The 19,639-nt window shown below is 36.8% G+C and overlaps 1 long non-coding RNA gene across 1 annotated transcript in view; it reads right to left on the bottom strand.

Annotated features, from left to right (window-relative positions):
• LOC307191405 overlaps positions 1–15,372 on the bottom strand; it is a 242,019-nt gene extending 226,647 nt beyond the window's left edge. Inside the window, exon 1 of the long non-coding RNA XR_013829752.1 lies at positions 14,791–15,372. This is a non-coding gene — a long non-coding RNA (uncharacterized lncRNA). The remainder of the gene's footprint in view (positions 1–14,790) is intronic.
• Positions 15,373–19,639: the final 4,267 nt, after the last annotated feature.

Genomic DNA, 19,639 nt, shown 5'->3' with positions numbered 1-19,639 from the left:
GCTCTGATAATGAGTGCTAAACTCAGAAGTTCTCAACTGTTATTTTCTTCCCCATCGATTTTTTAATCTCAAGGTGACCCAGTCTGATGTATGCCTATACCCGTTATACAGGGTTCCCAATATATCCTAGCAGGCAATACTAAAGGTAATAAAAGTTGCAAGTCATCTATCTAAAACTACCTGGATAATGAAAGCTCATTTCAAGGAGGTGAATAGATAAGATATTGATTCTGGTGAAAGACAATGTATGCTCAACTCATGGTCTGGTAATAGAGGGAATGGAATTAGAGAGGCTAGCTGTCACCACAAATAACCTGAATCTCCTCATGAAGCAAGATAGTTTCTAAATGTGTAAAAGTTTCAACTCGGAGGAACTTGAAAAATATAGCACTTTCAAGTAAAGCAGAATGAGAGTAGAAGAGGATTTCATTATTTAATTATAATCCAGATACCTGATGTAGCTCTTCAATTAAGATTAGCCCCAATTACTATTCGGTATCACTTACTAAACTGAGGAAACTTCTCTTTCTGCATTATTTTGTTAAAGAGGAGTTGGATTTTGTTTGTTTTATTTTTAGTGCCTTATGTCCCCAGGCATTGTTCTAAGTTAGGGCCTTGAATAATGAATGAAATAGAAAAAGCACCTGAGGTTACAGAGCTTATATTCAAGTGGAAGGGAAAATACAAATCAAATAAAAAGCTATCATACAATATGATTGCCGGTAGTTAAAAAAAAAATGCTGCCCAGGAAAAATAACACTGTAAGGTGAGAGTTTTAGGAAAGTAGGGATACTTTTTTGGGTAGGGTTGCCAAGGAAGGCCTGTATAAAGATGATATTTGAGCAGAGAACTAAGTAAGGTGAAATACAACCATATGAATATCTGGACGTGAGCTTTCTAACCTGAAGGGAAGTCAGGTGTAAATCTTAGGGAGAATATGTGATAAGCACATTTTGTGGAGGAGGGGAGAGAAGTCCAGGACATCTCAACAAGAAAATGAAAAGTCAGATATGAGGACACAGAGTTACCCAGGTCAACTAGGTCCTTATGGGGAACCTTGATAAGAACAATGGATGTTGTTCTAAATATGGTTGAGACACCATGCAGAGATTTTTAGGTAGAAGAATGACAGTCATTTCAAAACGAAACAGTCTAGCTATTAAGAGGGAGTTGGAAAAAAAGGAATTAGAGACTGCCTGATAGAGTTTTGGACTAGTTCAAACAACAGATAAAAATGGCTTGGACTGGAATTTTAGTGATTACAGTTGAGATAATATGTCACATTTGCTGAATAATTCAAAAATAAAGTATAAAAAATTCCCTTATTTTAGATATAGCATTTGAGAGAAAAATCAAAAATGATTACAATATTTTAGTATGAGCAACTCATGGACTAGTAATCCCATAGACTTCAAAAAGACTGGGCAGTGAAAAAGATTCATGGAGATGATATGGGAACCAAAACTTTGGACTTGGATATGTTAGGTCTGAAATGCATATTAGATATCCAGGAAAAAATACATGTGTCAGGAAATGGGATAGTCACAAGATAGTGAGAAAGGATGAGTTTCTAAATAAATGTTTGTGAGTCATCAGTACAGAGAGGATTTTTAAAACCGTAAGTCTGGATAAAATCACCAAATAGGGGGAAAAAAAAAAAAGCACATGGAACCTTGGGACATCACGGCATTTCAAAGGCAGACACAGGAAGAGAAGAAGCAAAAGCAGCACTGATCTCTAGGAGTGATCACTCCCAGAAGCCAAGGAACAAAACTGTTTTTAAGAACGAGAGCAAGACCAACAGTGCTAACTGCTCTGAAAAGGTCAATTAAACAAGAATTAACTGCTATAACATACAACCCGAAATCTCAGTGGGGGAACCCAAATGTTTATTTCTCACCCACATAGAAATTATATGTACATTAGCAGAAGGCAGAAACAGTGGGGTCTTGGCTTGTCCCATACAGCCATTTGCATACCAGGCTTCTTCTGGTTCCAGAAAGAATAATTACAGTAGGAGAAGCAGGTCACTTTTTGGTAGAGAGACAGAGCCAATCTTTGGTAATGTGGGAAGAAAGGAGCTAGAAGTAAATGTCCCTACCTCATTCTCTGCCCTCACTCTGATCTCTTGCTGATCCTTCCATTGATTAAATTCAACTGGAAGATAAGAGTCAAGGAAGGCATTGATGTAGAGCATAACTGTAAGAAATGTGGAAAGTGACTGAGAGTATATTTGGTGGGGCAAATATAAGATATCAATACACCGTTGTTTTAATTGCTGGAAATATGTAAGAAATATTGGTATGTGGCTATTGGTTTTCCTTTTGTACAAGCGGCTTGGATATTCTTACATACAACATACACTATATGAATTTAGAGTCAGCTTTTCAATGTGCACATAAAAAAACTGTGGTATCATAATTGGAGTTTCCTAATATTTATAGATTAATTCACAAATAATTGATACTTTAAAAAGATACTGAGCCCTCACATCCATGGACTTTACTTCATTATTTATAGGTCCTCTTTTATAGCATTCAACAGTATTTTGTAACTTCCTACCTAGAAATGTTGCACAGTCTTTCTTAGATTACCTTTTTTTTTTTTTGTGGTACGCGGGCCTCTCACTGTTGTGGCCTCTCCCGTTGCGGAGCACAGGCTCCGGACGCGCAGGCTCAGCAGCCATGGCTCACAGGCCCAGCCGCTCCGCGGCATGTGGGATCCTCCCGGACCGGGGCACGAACCCGCGTCTCCTGAATCGGCAGGAGGACCCTCAACCACTGCGCCACCAGGGAAGCCCTTAGATTACTTTCTATATATCTTATAGGTTTGTTTTGCTTTCGAGAGAAATATTTTTCAAACTATTTCTTCCCGTTGGTTACTGCTGATATATATTATCACTATGGTTTTCATGTATTTCTCATGTCTGATAGAATGGTGTTATTAGTAAGCCCTTTTTAGGTATTTCATCCCTTCTTCCAAAATATTTTTTCAAAAAAAAAGTCTTCCATTCGTAAAATGTTTTTATTTTGTTTTATATTTTCTATAATCACTTAACTTGAACAAGTTTTCTTTGTCCCACTTTCATTTCACATAACTTTGTACTCTGACTTAGAGCTGTACGTTTAGTTTTGAAACATTTTATGAGGTTAAGCAAGTTCTAATTTCTTGTTTACTATGTGCTTCTTTTGTTTGTGTCAATGAATAAGTGTTAAATTTTAAAGTGAGGATTTCACTTTAAGATATTATTTTCTTCTTTATAGTTTGATGTGGTAAATCTTTCTGTGTGAGACTGATTTATGAATTTACCTATTTTACATTCTTTGTGTTGCTTAGCTGTTTGTTATATTATTCTCATGAAACGACATACAATTTTTCCTAATTACAAATGTTAGATTTTGAAGCTCTGCAGCTTCACCTGCTCTTTGAATTGTTAACATCAATACAATCACCTACATGAATGTCAAAGCTTCTTATACATTAATTTTTGTGAGGAAAAGCAGAACTGGTGAAATAAATTTTCACTTCCTTTAGAGGATATGGTTGTAGCCAGGTATAATATCTAATCTTCATTAAAAATGGAAAATAAGTAAAATTGAATATATTTTTAAATGTATTTTTTTTCTCAATTTTCCTCATTCCCTCCTTCATTTGAACTGGTAAGGTTTTATACATCCTACTCTCTCTCACCCCACCTTTTTCCCTATTTATTTTTTAAACTACAGCTTTGATTTACGTTCCTTCGGTGATTACTCTTATATATGTATGTCCATATCTGTATCTACGTAAGATGTGGAATTAAATTAAAATTATACATTGAAGTCTGACTTCTGGTTCTGGATTTAAGTCAGAGGCATCATCATGAATTCTTATCATATGTTATTGGGGAGTGTTAACACATATACAGAAATATAAATGTATATATATGCATGGGTTACTACATATATTTCCTAGTTCTCTCCACTAAGAGGGCCCATAAATAGTGTCACTCCAGTACCCAGATCTTGGTTTCTATATTCCATTTACCAGTAAAAGGAGCCAGAGCTCATTGGATAAGTGGTTAATTCCAGAGCTTGGGCAGGGAAAATATAGTATGAGCTTCGGGTATGTTGGAATGCCAGAGGGAGCTCACAGTTTATGCTTTTGTATAGTATAAAAAATTAAAGAAAATTTTAAATTAATTTTACAATTTAACTCAGTTTTGAGGTATTTTATGAAAGTTATAAAAGACAAAATTTGGTTAACTTCTACAGAGTCTGTAAAAGTTTCCAGAACATTACAATGCAGGTGTATACAATCACGCTAATCAATTGTCTCAGGCTTACTTCCCCTGTATTGCTACCTCTTTTACCAATTGATTCCTTGACTCCCTTAAGTCTAATTGTAATGATAGTCCCTAAAATTTCTGGAAATGTGAGTCCTCTTTTAATTAATATATGCTCATCATGTAGCCTCTCTCACCACTGGACCTAAGTTACACTGTGCTTAGAACAGGACCTTCAGCAAAATGGTCATGTGTTGAACATGCTGATTTCACATTTATTATAAGTCACTAATAATCCTTTTGCATTTGTCACAATGTTCTGATACTCCTTCTTTCTTTTTTGCAATATCAAAAAAACAAAGAACCCAATCCAAAAATGGGCAGAAGACCTAAACAGACGTTTCTCCAAAGAAGATATACAGATTGCCAACAACACATGAAAGAATGCTCAACATCATTAATCATCAGAGAAATGCAAATCAAAACTACAATGGGATATCATCTCACACCAGTCAGAATGGCCATCATCAAAAAATCTACAGACAATAAATGCTGGAGAGGGTGTGGAGAAAAGGGAACCCTCTTGCACTGTTGGTGGGAATGTAAACTGATACAGTCACTATGGAGAATAGTATGGAGGTTCCTTAAAAAACTACAAATAGAACTACCATACGACCCAGCAATCCCACTACTGGGCATAGACCCTGAGAAAACCATAATTCAAAAAGAGACGTGCACTACAATGTTCATTGCAGCACTATTTACAATACCCAGGACATGGAAGCAACCTAAGTGTCCATCAACGGATGAATGGATAAAGAAGATGTAGCACATATATACATGGAATATTACTCAGCCATAAAAAGAAACGAAATTGAGTTATTTGTAGTGAGGTGGATGGACCTAGAGTCTGTCCTACAGAGTGAAGTAAGTCAGAAAGAGAAAAACAAATACCGTATGCTAACACATACATATGGAATCTAAGAAAGAAAATGTCATGAAGAACCTAGGGGTAAGATGGGAATAAAGACACAGACCTACTAGAGAATGGACTTGAGGATATGGGGGGGAAGGGTAAGCTGTGACAATATGAGAGAGTGGCATGGATATATATACACTACCAAATGTAAAATAGATAGCTAGTGGGAAGCAGCCGCATAGCACAGGGAGATCAGCTTGGTGCTTTGTGACCGCCTGGAGGGGTGGGATAGGGAGGGTGGGAGGGAGGGAGACGCAAGAGGGAAGAGATATGGGGATATATGTATATGTATAACTGATTCACTTTGTTATAAAGCAGAAACTAACACATCATTGTAAAGCAATTATACTCCAATAAAGACGTTAAAAAAAAAGAGTCTATCTGCTCTGTGACAACCTAGATGGGTGAGATGCAGGGGGGTGGGGGGGAGGTCCACGAGGGAGGGGATATAGGTATACATATAGCTGATTCACTTCATTGTACAGTGGAAACTAGCACAACATTGTAAAGCCATTTTACGCAAAGAAAAAAAGAAAGTCTATCTGACCTATACATGACTTCTGCAAGTCTATTCCAAAGCTGGAAATGTGTTCTCTAAGGAAATCCAGCAAAATTGGTTTACTGAATCAAATAATTCCTCCAGGAAATATGTGCATAAACCTTCTAAATATAAGTTGTTACAAAAGCTGTTACAAAATAAGAAATAAACCAAATAATGCACTTAAATAGAAAAATGAGGCAGTCTGTGACTCTATGTATTCACTGATATTTTGTGCTGCCAGAAATTTGAAAGCATTTAATGAATAAATATGTGAACTATCTGACCTGCTTTTGCACCTGAATTGGAATATGAATAAAAAACACTTTTGGTTTATAGAGGCAAAATATACATTCAGAAAAAAGAGATTAAAGATAAAATACTAGAAAGAAACACATAATCTTTAAATAAATTATTTATAATTCTAAGATTTTGGGAAAATAAAATTTTAGGGCAATTTAGATTTCTACAGGCTGCTTACAAGCTTAAAGCAAATTCTTAATGCTATTGAGTTTACCAGAAATGGGTATACGTCTGTAGTGCCATATTTATATGTCAGAAAATCTAAACTTCTAAAATATTCTGTTTTTTTAAATATTTCAAATTAGAATTTCAGTATGTGGTTTAAGAAATATTAGGGAATTATTTTTAAATATCTATTGAAGCACCACATTCAAAGATTAGTTAGCAATGAAGTCTCTGGTAAACCTAAGTAAACAAAGTAAAATGGAAAAGGCATTATTTTTCTGTAAGAAATATTTAAAAAGCAATTGGATTACTGTGATAATATCTAAACAAATTTTGGCATTTTACATTGTTTCTGTAGTGTAGTAAACCCCCCCTAAAGTTCAAAGAAATCATTTTTAATATTATTATATGACGAGATATTTATAGCTCACAGAAAGTATATTTCTGTCAACTTTATAAAAACTAAAAATCATATCAACTTTCTAGTCTGGATTTATGTAGTTATTTTCACCTATAGTAAAATATATTTTATTTGAATTCTTAACATGGTAGAGTTATTTTTACTGAATTCAGCATACATATTGGGCAACTTTTCCTCACCAACATGATATTGAACTTTTCGATTATGATACTACATTGGGTAGAAAATGATACAAGTCTGGATTATAGTTTTGACCAAATACAAACTGTTTATGTTTGAATAGAAGACATACTTCCTTTTATAACTGTAAAATAAACCTCTAACTTCCATCCATTTTATAACACAAACTATTCAGCAAATGGTGAACTGGATAAAAGAATACGGATAGACAACTCAAAACTGCGTGTTTGAAAAAGGAGTATCTTAATTTCATACGTAGTAAAATAATTTTTTCACTCACTATAAACGATTATTTTAACATAAGAAACCAACTACATAAAATTTTGGTACTGTGTCTCTATTAGTCATTGAAATAATCTTCACAAGTTTAGTTTTCTTCAAAAGTTAAAATAAATATACTCCACATGGACATATAAGACCTACTTTTCTATATAAGTAATATACAAAACAACCTGTATTACAGTGTTCATGTAGACAATCTTTACATAATCTGGGATTTACTGATAAATTATATGAGGCCATTAAAAATATGTATGTATATTTGAACCTCATTATTTTTGCTTGCATTTAATTATGCTTTGATTTTACGTTCTCTGCATATGAAACAGTCATTGGGGTAAAAACTCATTACAAAGCTTATTTTAAGGATATTATGAATGAATGCATTTGACTATTCTGTATGTCTTAAAGTTTCGAGTTAAATATTTAGCCGTATTTAATAACTATTATTATATCCAAATTTCATTTTGTTCCTATTATACAGTAAATGCTGTTGGAAGTCACCTAAAGATTTGTTTTAAATTATATGGCATATAGGTAAATATGCTGATATATACATATATATGTATACATACATATGTATATTGTTTTTATATCAAAAGCACAAATTTATCTGGACCCCTTCACATGGGATTAGTACCAAGTCAAAGGTTAGAAAACATCTGCCTACCACATTCCCTGGTCCACCACCTTGACATTGTTCCTCTACACACCGAATATCACACAGCTCTCCTGAGGTAAGAGCATAGGAGTGATACTCTACTTGATCCCATTTTTCAACAACACAGACATCACAGCATCTGCTGACAATACGGCAAATAAGGAAAAGCAATAGCTAAGCAAGGTTCAAGGCTGTGAAACACAATGAACAGATGGAATAAAAAAAAGGTAGAAATAAGTAACAAACAGGCGAGGAGGAATTATATAGGTTTCAGATAAACAAAATGCTTTGCTGAAATCAATGGTATAAAGCCATGAAGAATACAGAAATCAAGTTTTACTCTCATTTTCATTCTGAAAACAAACCTGGCGAAACTGAACAGCTGCCCAAGAACTTCTATTTTCTCATTTGTTCTTAAAATTACTGTATCAAAAGCCATGGCAACTGTATTTAGCTACTTCTCTTTCTTCCTAAAAAAAAAAGTGTGATCCAATCCCATCAAAGCTTTCTTTCAGTCTCATTCATTCACCATCAGAGGCACAATCATCCCAGGTGACTCAAATTTTCAGGAATGGTGAACCCCACATTGTTCAATATATCTCTTTATTTGATCCCAGCTCCCACCCTTCCCACTTTTCCTCTCTCTTTCAACAAGCCCTCTGGAATCCAAAGTCTGTCTTATCAAACTCCCACTCTGTATTTTCAAAAATCTCTACACTCTATATTCCTTCTCTTTATCTTCTTATTCCAAGGGGCACCTGGCTTTACACTGAGCACATAATGTTCCTTTGCAGTCCACTCAAATGTAGGCTGAAGGAAACTGCTTTTTTCCCTCCAACCCCCTCAGGATTTAGAGAGGTTTTATATGGTACATGGCATTCTTGCTCCCCGCCCCCTTTTTTTCTGTACTTTGAGACTTTGTTTTTCATCTCCTTCCTCCTTCAAAAAACTCAGGTCTTTGAAAACATGTCGCTATCTCCAGCCAATGTGTCTTCTCTGGCTACCACTTCTGTCACCTTTTTTGGTTACATCAATGTCCATGTAAATGATGAATTCAAAACACTGCTCTTCCAGTATCTTGGTTTTCTTAGTTCAAATAAATTTTCCTCAATCTAATTTCACTTACCTACTCAGTTCTTTCTTAGGCTGAATTTATCTTCAGCAACAGCAGCACTACCCCTTAAATTGCACTTTTTGATATTCCCATTTTCTAATCTCCATCTCTTACCCTTCCAGTTCACTTACCCCAGTGTGGCCATGCCAACAGTTGTTCAACCTCTCTCAACCTGCCAATCCATCACCACATGGTAACCACATCCTTGCAAATATCCCTAACTTGCCTCTCTCTTCTACTACTGCATTCGCTGGCAAAAACACCAAACCTGTTTGACCCAAACTGCAGACTTACTCCCTGTTTATAACCAAACAACTAAGCATTTCTGGAGAAAATCAAACAACCATTACTGACGGGTTTGCTTTAAATCTGTAGCCACCAATCTCAACTAGGCACTAAACACTGATGATCACAATGTGTTATATAGAAATTGATTTTCCATTTTTGGATATACCAATTTCCCATCTTCTCTCCTGCAAAGTCTAGTCTACAACTCAATCATACTTCACGGACAAAAAGTTGTCATTACATACAAGTGATTTTCTTGTTTCCACCACCAAATCTGTACCTACCTGTGCTGCCTTCCCTTCTGTTCTGTGAACATAGAAATACTTCTACTCCTATTATGGGTCATGGCTTTATTTACATGAAGGATCCCATCCTTTCCATCTTCCCTGTAATTCTCCCCATCTTTACCCTATCAGCAATTTCCTTCTATTCTATTGCAGTATTTTGTGGGTATGAAAACATGCTCTGCTATCATGCAAATTTTAAAAAAACAAAAATTCTTGATCACATATCGCAATCCCATTGTCTCCCCATTTCTCAGTTCAATTCCCTTTAGAAGTCACCCATATCATGGCCTCCCCTTTCTCATCTCCCATTCCCTTCCAAACCACTACATTCATCTTCTGATTTCTATAACACACTGAAACTGGTCGTAAAAGTAACACAAGTTACCAATATCTTGCTTGTTCTAAAAGTGAACTTTCAGTTGCCATTCTAACGCAGCTCTGAGCAGCATTTTACACTCCTGACTAATCGCTTCATCTTGTTATTTTTCTGTGTTTTCAGATATATATATCTAAAAATACAGAAATACATATATATCCCTCTAGATGTCATGACATGGCATTTGTCGATTTCCTCCAACATCCCTGAACAGTCCTTCTCAGTCTTCTTTGCAGACTCCCCTCTTCTATCCAATCCTTAAGTTTTGGAACTCCTCTAAAGTTGTCTTCTCAACGCTTTCCTCTATCTACACGCTCTCCTTAGTTTGTTCATGGCTTTATTCTTTACATTTTATGTATTTACTCTTTTGTTTGTTTAGGTATAAACATGTTTATTATGGAAATCTTCAGACATAGATAAACGATTCACAAATCTCATTTTTTATAACTCAGGTGCATAGCAAACAACATATAATGAATCTTGGTTCATTTATAAGGCCTATTATCCACCCATCCCAAGCCGAACCATTTTAACAAGGCATATATTATTTCCCCTTTAAATAATCCATAGTGGTTTTCAAAGCATAGCCATAAAACAATTACTTATTTTTTCTCATATCCAGTCAGTGTTAAAATCTCCCTGATTATCCCATTTCAATAAATGTCTTTTTACATTTGCTTTGTTTAAATCAGGATCCTAATAAATGCCATGGGTTGAATTTTTTACATAGCTTTTAAATTTCTTTTACTCTAGAACAGATCTTTCTCCTTTATTTCCCCAATTCACTTCTTGAGGAAACCAGTCCTTAGTCCTGTAGAATTTCCAACATCCTCTATTTGGCTAATTGCATCCCCATGGTGCCAACATGCTCTCAACCTCAATGCTTTCTATAAACTTAATTAGACATAGAAATATGATGAAACTCATGTGAAACTTTTAGACAGGGACATTTCACAGATGATGCCATTTATTTTCAGGTGCTATGCATTTCAAATCAAGAGATACATCATGTCTATCTCTTTAAGCAGTTAAAACTGATCAGCTGGTTCGGATCTTATCCAACCACCATAACATTTCTCTATCAGTCTTTCACCCAATGATTTTAGCAGCCACAGAAGATCATTTCTTTTCATTTATCCCCATTATCCACATGTTTTAAAATGTCACCTATATGCTGGTAACTGATTTCATATTTATAGCTCTAGCCAACTATCTACCAACTTTCTCTGCTTGGAGGTCTAATACTTACATCCAACTAACCTTACCAAACAGAAATATTAGTCCTTGCTTTTAACCTATAACCAAGTCTTCTCACTTCAGTAAATGGAAATATCAGGCAGTGAGTTTCTCTTCCCATAAACCTAGGAATATTCCTTGATTCTCCTTTTTTTCTCATTCTGTATTATCATCTATTATTATACCCTATTAGTTCTACTTTTCAAATATGTCCTGAATATAACCATATCATATTGCATATCCTGCTACAACACTTAGCCATTTTGCTATCATCTCACTCCTAACTTAATAGTCTCCTAATTACCCTCCCTGTTACCAATTTTTTCTCCTACATATTGGCCCAAGTAATCCTTTTAACAATAGATCCCACCTTTCTCCAATAAAAACCCTCTGAAACTTATTTCAATGAGCATACAATCCAAACTCACTAATATGATCAACCTTATTCTACCTAACCAGGTACCTAATCTCCCCAACCTCCTTTTCTGTACACTCCACCTACACTTGACCTTACCCTGCTCAAACACACCAACCATCTTCCCACCCAACGCTTTTGTACTTGCTAGTCTCTATATTTAGAATGATCTTCTCAGTATCCTCAAATGACTCACGTCATTTCAGCGTAAGCTCAGCAGATCATTCCTGAACCTCTCAGCTAAAGCAGCAGTCCCACCTACCCCTAGTCAATTTCTGTCATATTACCATAATACTTTTGTACAGCAATAATTAGCTGAGTGTCATATAAATCAATTCTTATTTGTTTTCCCCAAATAAAATACATGCTCCACGTGGTTAAAGAAGTCTGTGCTTTTTCATCCCTGAACCTAAAACAGTGTCACACACGTGATTTGTAGTAAGAACTCAATTATTGTTGAGTGACTGATTTGCAACAAAAACTCCATTCAAATAATTTGCAAAGAAAATTTTCTAAGGAACCAAAAAGTACAAAATGTGATAAGTTTTATTAAAATTAACTACTCATATTAAACCCAGAGGCATTAAAGAAGGATGTCTCAGCATTAGATAGGATAATGTTTGAAAAAGAAAACATCACAAAAATAGTAATAGTACTTGTGCTTCAAAACAGGATTACTTACAAATCATAGGATTAAGGAAGGACTTTAAAAAAAACTGAAAACTTTCCTAAGAATATTTTTGCAAACAAGTTATCTTTAGGTCTTAATTTGCAAGTCAAATATGATATTAAATACATCAATATATATTAAATATACCTTAGTATGAAATATTTTTTCAAAACAATTATGCCCCAAATATAAAAGTGAAACCTATTAAATATATTTTATTATAGAGTTTAATAAATATAAGGTAAAAATTATAATCTATACTTTATTGTAAGGCAGATAAGTGTTATTTTTAAATTTTTGATGCTTAATATAAAGTCCCAATGCAAGCTTACTACTGCTAATTACTATGGCATTTCATTCCTCTTATTTTGCCCCTTTCTAGTACCAATTATCTGAAAATAGTAAAAATTACTTGCACATATTTTATATTTTGAATTTAATTAAAATTAAATCTACCTTAAGGACTTTCTTTTTCAGATTAAAGTAAATAGCTAAAAATGTCAGGAAGTATGGCTTGCACATAGAATGTGTTCACTAAATGTGTTCCTTTCACTCTTGAATAAATATACCAAGTTTGGGGATGTGGAAGGAGGAAGCAGATTGAATTTATCTCAGTGACACTGTTATTATTAGGCTTCATCCAATACTTTGGGTTTGAATGCGTATCATGTAAAGAGCTTCTGTGTCTTTTCCTCAAGACCGGCCCCCTTTATATGCACTTCTACCACTGGCTTCATAGCAGACAAAACATAGCCTTGCAAAGTTATACACACTTATTTTACTATTTACAAGTTGCTGAACACTGTTTCACTTTGGGATAAATGCCTTAAATTATCTTAATATATTTTATTACTTATAAAATGGAGATCATCATCCCACCTCACAACTATTTGACAAGTTTGCTATGTAGTTCATAAGAAATCACAGACACAATACGTGAATGATTGTATCACTGTTCCTACTGCTGTTATTGATTAGTAATATTAACAAATAATTTACTAGAGGTAATATGTAATACCGGAAGGCATCTCTTCGTGGCCATAACGCTTAATTTTTTTCCTTCATTTACCTAAATTGTTTACTCCTAATAGTAAGGAAGGGTTTGTTGTCCCAATGAAATCTCTAGTTTGTCTGGCTTCTGAATTATATTACATACCCAGCATATCAATACTAGTTTAGACAAGATATATTATGAAATATTTTTTTAAAAATCATTTTAAATGAGTGACTAAATATTAGGGCAGTTAGTTCTATGATTGTTGATGATAATGTACCACCAGACTTCAGAATGTGTTTCTGAAAAATTAACTGCTTCCAGGGCTGGTTGCCAGTTTCCATAGTAACCAGAACATATACTGAAAAGTGAAATATGTAATTTTTTTATAATGTTTTTCACAGTTTCTTTTCTAGAATGGTTCTTCAGCTAATAATACCCATCACGCAACCGCAGCTGGAATAAACATTATCTACTAGTTTATAGCTTGACTAGCATACTCAAAGCGTCCTTGTGACACGAAACATATTTCTTTTCAGATTAATTAAGACAAGTAACCAGGCTATTGATCAGACTCTGCCTCTTGGCTGATTCATGAGGTTTGTCACACTTAAGTAGCTAATGTTAAGTAATATGACAGCCAAAAACAAAAATAGATTACATTAACATGTAACTGATGTTTTTTTTATTCGGCTAAAGTTCCATATGCTGCAGCTTGTTTAGTACTGGATGTTAGATAACTGTGTCTCCGTAATATTTCTAAAAACTTTTCATTTAGTTAGAATTAACTGGATCTAGAACAATATTCCAAGTCAAACACAGGTGTTTTTTTAACTGCCATAAATACATCTAGAAGTAAAGAAAGTTTGACATTTAAAAATATAATGGCCTCCATTTTTAATAGAGTTACAATTCATTTTTTAAGTATGTAAGCATACAAAAGAAGTATACTTTGTGAACTCTGCGCAAAAACATCTTGTACTAAAATTCAAAGCACTTTTTTCCCCACAAGCATACCTTAGTAACTGTGTGCGTCTAACAAATGAGAATAATTTTCGATGTTCCTTACATACCAGAGAAGACCTCCAGGTCTCCCCGCCCCGCCACTCTAGACCCTTTTACTCAATTGGGAAAAGGCACTGCTATTAACATTCAAAAGTCCCTGAATCCCGGGGCAGGACCCAGAAGAGTCCCAGGCACGGAGCCATCATTCAATAAACGCTAACAGGGATCTCAAGCTCATGGGCTTCCACACTTCACCGGATGCCTAAAGCAAGCTTCCACAGAAATGGAACAAGAGGTCATAAACCCTGCTCACAGAAGGCGCAAATATCTCCGCTTACCGCAAGGGTGGGCTCCAATTTCACGAATTTTAGTCCACTGTAACATTCAAAAATCACAAAAAACTAGCACTGGTAGCATGCAGGGAAATGGGGCTTGCCGGACGCTCAAAATGTGGATGCCGAAATTCGAGAAAAGCCACCTTCACCACCAAACAAATCATTTCCTTCAGAATCGGGGAGAACTGGGATAGGGACGAAACCAAATGGCCACCGGAGAGGGCCCAGGAGTCAGCTGGCACAAGGCGGTACTCGTGGTCCCACCGCGGCCCGCACTCACCTTCCTGCCCTCCCGCTCCAGGGGCAGGGCCGTCTGAACTCGGGGGCGTCCGTGCTGCTGCCCGGGCTCTGCCACAACCCACAGGCGCGGCGCAGCGGGCTGGGGTCCGAAGAGAGCCAATACACAAGCTCCGGGGCCGCAGGCATGTAAGCGTCTCAGCCGCGGCTTGCAGCTTCCTCCAGGACGCTACTTAACGTGCAGGCCACGTGAAGGACGCTGGGCGGGGCCACGCAGATGGTTTCGATTCCCGCCTTGACGAAATAGAAGCACCTGGGCTCGTTGTGGCGTCTTTTAACCTTCTGCACAGCTTTGCCTTCTTTCCATTCGGTCATTGCTTGACTGCATTTCTGCTGCTTCTCCTAATCAGGTCCTTCATTTCCAACCTGGCGCATTTCTCCACCCAAACAGTATTTGGAGATTTAGGGGATGACTGGGTTTTTTGTGGGTTCAGAGCAGTGGGCTTTGGCTCTGCATCCCCTTATTCTGCAGCTGCTCTCACCAGCCTTGGATATCAGGGAGCTCAGGCTTTCCTTCCACCTCTCTTGCCCTTCTGGCAGCCACGTGACTCCATCTGGTTTTTGCAGTGTGCATAAAGCACAAACAAGAAATGATTTTCATGCAACAATCCTCAGGTTCCTACTATGCCTCAGTCTTATCCTATCTCCCTGTTTGATTTCTGAAGTTATAAACCCAGCAAAAATAAGGACAAACCCAATATAGAAGAAAGCATTAGCTTAAACAACCAAGTTGTTTATTAGGCACATAATGTAAACCTGGGCACTTCCTGCAGCAGCCCCGGTTCCTTGCCCAACCTCCTCCAGTAAAGACTCCCTGGGAGTTCCCCCACCCCCACCCCCACCCCCACCCCCGCCATTAGGCAGTATCACTACCTAATTTTACAGGTAGGGAAATAAAGTTTCCATCATTACATGATTTACCCAAATTCACATTTCATTAAAAAGTGAGCCCCTTTATGATAATCAAATAATTATGTTTACATTTAGTTTCTGGAAAATAATATCCAAGTAGAGAACAGTGCAATAAAACAAAATCAGAATTAAATAGAATGGATTGGAAACTCTAAGTCAGCCTGCTCTGTGTGTGTGTGTGTGTGTGTGTGTGTGTGTGTATCCCTATTGTTTGCTGAGAAACCTTTCGTAAGGCTTACCAATGATAAATTTGGGTTTTGTTCAAATTTCAGAGCTCATAAAAGTTAACATCTGTGTTCTATGAGTCAGCACTGCCCAAGGAAGCTAGGCCATCTCTTTGACACTGAAAATTGACAAAGTGCTTTTCAAAGTCAGGCTCCATTAACTTAAACTGACTTTTTGTCTCCACTTCAAAGTAAAATGTGTATGTGTGTGTGTGTGTGTGTGTGTGTGTGTGTGTGTGTGTGTGTGTGCGCTAACTTTATGGAAGCTGGGGAAATAGAAAAGCTAAAAGAAGGTTGAACTGTAACCCACTGTATCAAAAGCAAAATAAAACAATATCCCCCAAAATGTCTATAATTTTTCTCTGGGATTAGTTGCTTAGTCATAAGACTTTTATTTAAAACTCCGATTTTCAACATTAAAGGGTAAGAGTTCGTGTTGTTAGAAGTTAAGATTTGATATAAATTGAGGCAGGACACGGCTTGGGGAAGAGATAACAAAAGTTCAATGATCATGTTAATCAAATTTTCAGAGTCAGAGAACTGATTGAAATAAAGAGGTGTTTATTTGGGATTTGTCAGGACTGTAGCCCAGGAGATGCAGACTCAAGAAGCAATTGAACTGTATTCTGCTGGACTACAAAATGAAGGAAGCTTATACGGGCAAAAAATGCAAGGCCACAGTCAGTTACATAAGTTATTTGTCAAGAATTACAGCTGGAGATGGTAAGAAGTAAGGGTGCTTGTTAAGCAAGGATTGGTTGGGGCTGAAATGGTTGCAGAGTTACAAGGGGTAACCTTGAGACCGTAAAGTGGCAGCTGGCAGCTGTTCCAGATACCACTGATGGTGTCCTTGGTTTGATACATTCACAGAAATTTCAAGTTCATGTGGTGCAGGGACATGTCTAAGACCAGATCCTCAATGGGTGCCAAACTCCACTTTCGTTTGCCTGAACTGTGATGACACCATTACAATTGCAGTTTGTCATCAGCAGCTTTTCTGTGGCGAGTCAGGCTAAGAGCAAGCATTCAAGTACCTGGCAAATAGGTAGGCTTTGGATGGCAGGTGAAGCATACTTAGATCTGGCATCATGCAATAAGCCGAAAGATGAGCCCAGATTTAAAGCGTTGAAAGTTCACTAATAAGAAACAGGTTCTGGCAGTCTGATGAATTCTGACTTCTGATTGTTTGCAGTTAAAGGGAATATAAGGCAGACATTCAGCTTGGATCAGACTGCAAAAACCCAGCCAAGACAGGTAAATTCAGCAACAGGTCTCCTGCCATGTGGAGGAGTTGGTAGTACTTGAAAACCTGTGTCCAGAAATAGAGAAAAAGTAGAGAAAGCATCTAAAACAAAGGTTAAAAGGAGAGCCCTTGAGGTACCTGGCAAGGAAAAGAGCCCAGTTTAGGAATCTAGTTCAGACTGGCCCGGCAGCTGGGCTGACTCGATGAAAAACACTTCACTCTCTTAGGTTTTGTCAAGCACTTAACTGTAGTTAGTGTTAAGCATGTAAGAGTACTGAGGCTACAACAATGAATAAAAGAAATAAAAGGAATGAATAAAAGGAATGTCTTAAAATACACCTGTATATTCTCTTTGGGAATTGACGGATGATGAAAATCAGAAGGACACCTATAACCTTCTGAAGGTGGAAAATCAGAGGCTGGCAGAATGGCAATGGCTGATAGAAAGATGAACCCCTTTTTAAAGTCAATTGGGAGTAATCACTGTGGTGGGGCTGGTCCGCAAGCTGTCATCAAACATGAAATTGTGGGTATTTGCATGACAGGCAGCATCTGGCAATGAAATAGAAAGTAATTGTTGGCAGATCAAGTCATCGGTATGAATGGAATGAGCAAAGATAGAAAATCCAAATGGGAACAAACTAGGGTGTGTGATAAGAATGAATGAGTTCAATGTATACATGAAGTAATCAGCCCTGGAGAAATTCTCTGAGTTTGTGAGATACATGGTCTAAGCCTCCTCATACCCTTGCTCTGTAATGAGCGGCTTCTGCTAGTTCTGCCCCTGTCCACACAGCCTCAGCAAATGGGAAGCAGCTGTTAAAGGTATAGGCCTAGTTAGAAAACAATTAAAACAACTCTCTCCTGAGAAGAGGTATTTAAGAAGTCTTCCACAACTTGAGTTTGAGGGATAAGAGTGTCTGATACCACTTGTACACATTCTACAACTTGTCTACTTTAGGACTTCACTGGTACTGTGGTGAACAAGCAAATAAGATCAAACTCCTGTACCAAGATATTTCAAAACTCAGATATGCTGTAGTGTGATATGCTTTCCACATCCAAGTGGTTTCAATCCCAGGAGAAGCTGTCACTGTGAGATAGGGAAAAATACAAGAGATGCATGTGGAGAGAGAAACAGATGAGTTACTCTTGCGGATTTTTCCCAGTACCCCAGAAAATGTAGCTATCTAGCAGCTGTGAAGATGAATAGGATACTTGGCAGTAAACGGGGTGACTGGCAAAAAAGTATTGGGAGCATATGGAAATATGCTGGGAGCATACTGGACCATATGGAAATTGGGAAAAGGTACTTTTTGGATGATGTCTTAGAAACCCATTTCTGAAGACAGAGGGCTCTATTTGGAGCCACATACGTGATAGGAGGACAAATCAGAAAAGAGTTACTTTGCTATTATTTTGTATCACTACTTTAGCCCGAGGCTGAGTGATTTTAAAATTACCTACTGTGAGACATAATCTCCAGCCTCCAGGAACTGGTAATATAGAAGGTAATATAGAAAGATACATAAATGTAACTGAAATATATTGTGATCATTGTTAATGGGTACAATAGGAGTATGCAGAGAAATAGAGCTGATATAATGCAGGAAGCATTTGGCTTTTTTAGGGCATGAGAGTTGAGAAAAGGCTTCACAGTGGAGAGACAGTTAAGTATAGCCATATGATTATTTCACAGATTTAAAAAATTATCATATCTGAAACTGAATTTCTTTTATTAATTAATTTATGTATGTATTTATTTATTCACTTATTCCTGCATTCCCTAGGGGTGTTAATGGAACCAGTTGTCCAACAAAGCTTCTAAACTGGAAGTCTAGACATCATCCTAAACTCATCCCTTTCCCTAATCCCAGTCCCTGATTTAACTGATCACCCTCACCTTGCAATTTCTACCTTTTATTTTTCAAATATGTTCTCTTTATCTCATTGCCACTACCTCATTTCAGGTCTTCATTATCTTTTGATTATTTCTGTTGATAGTCAGCTAATGGAGTGCCCTTTCCCCAGTCTTTTCTTTTTCCTATCTTTTCCTCCACCTAACCACCAAGACAGTTTCTCTAAATGTAAGTACAACCACATATGTCCTCTGCTTAAAAACTTCTACAGGCCACTCAAGCCCTGGCCCCTCTCCATACTCAACTACTGTCCATCCTCTTCCCACCTTGCCATTCTCCTCATTTAAATTGTATGAGGTAGCAATATTAAATCCCTTGTATCCATGCAGATAATTTTCTGTCTCTCCCTTTATTCTACATTTATATCTCAAAATCAAATATCAACTATTGCATTATTAATCATTAATTATGAAATTGCTAATTATCCCACATATACTTCGGTTCAAAATAACCAAATAGTTCAATACAAATCTAGTGACTCTAAAATTAAGATACTGTGAACACTTTATATGTCTATCCTGGTCGATCTAACTT

Source organism: Stenella coeruleoalba (assembly GCF_951394435.1).
Source record: "Stenella coeruleoalba genome assembly, chromosome: 9".
NCBI lineage: Eukaryota > Metazoa > Chordata > Mammalia > Artiodactyla > Delphinidae > Stenella > Stenella coeruleoalba.
Note: the sequence above shows the minus strand (reverse complement) of the source record. Positions and strands in the feature narration are given on the sequence as shown.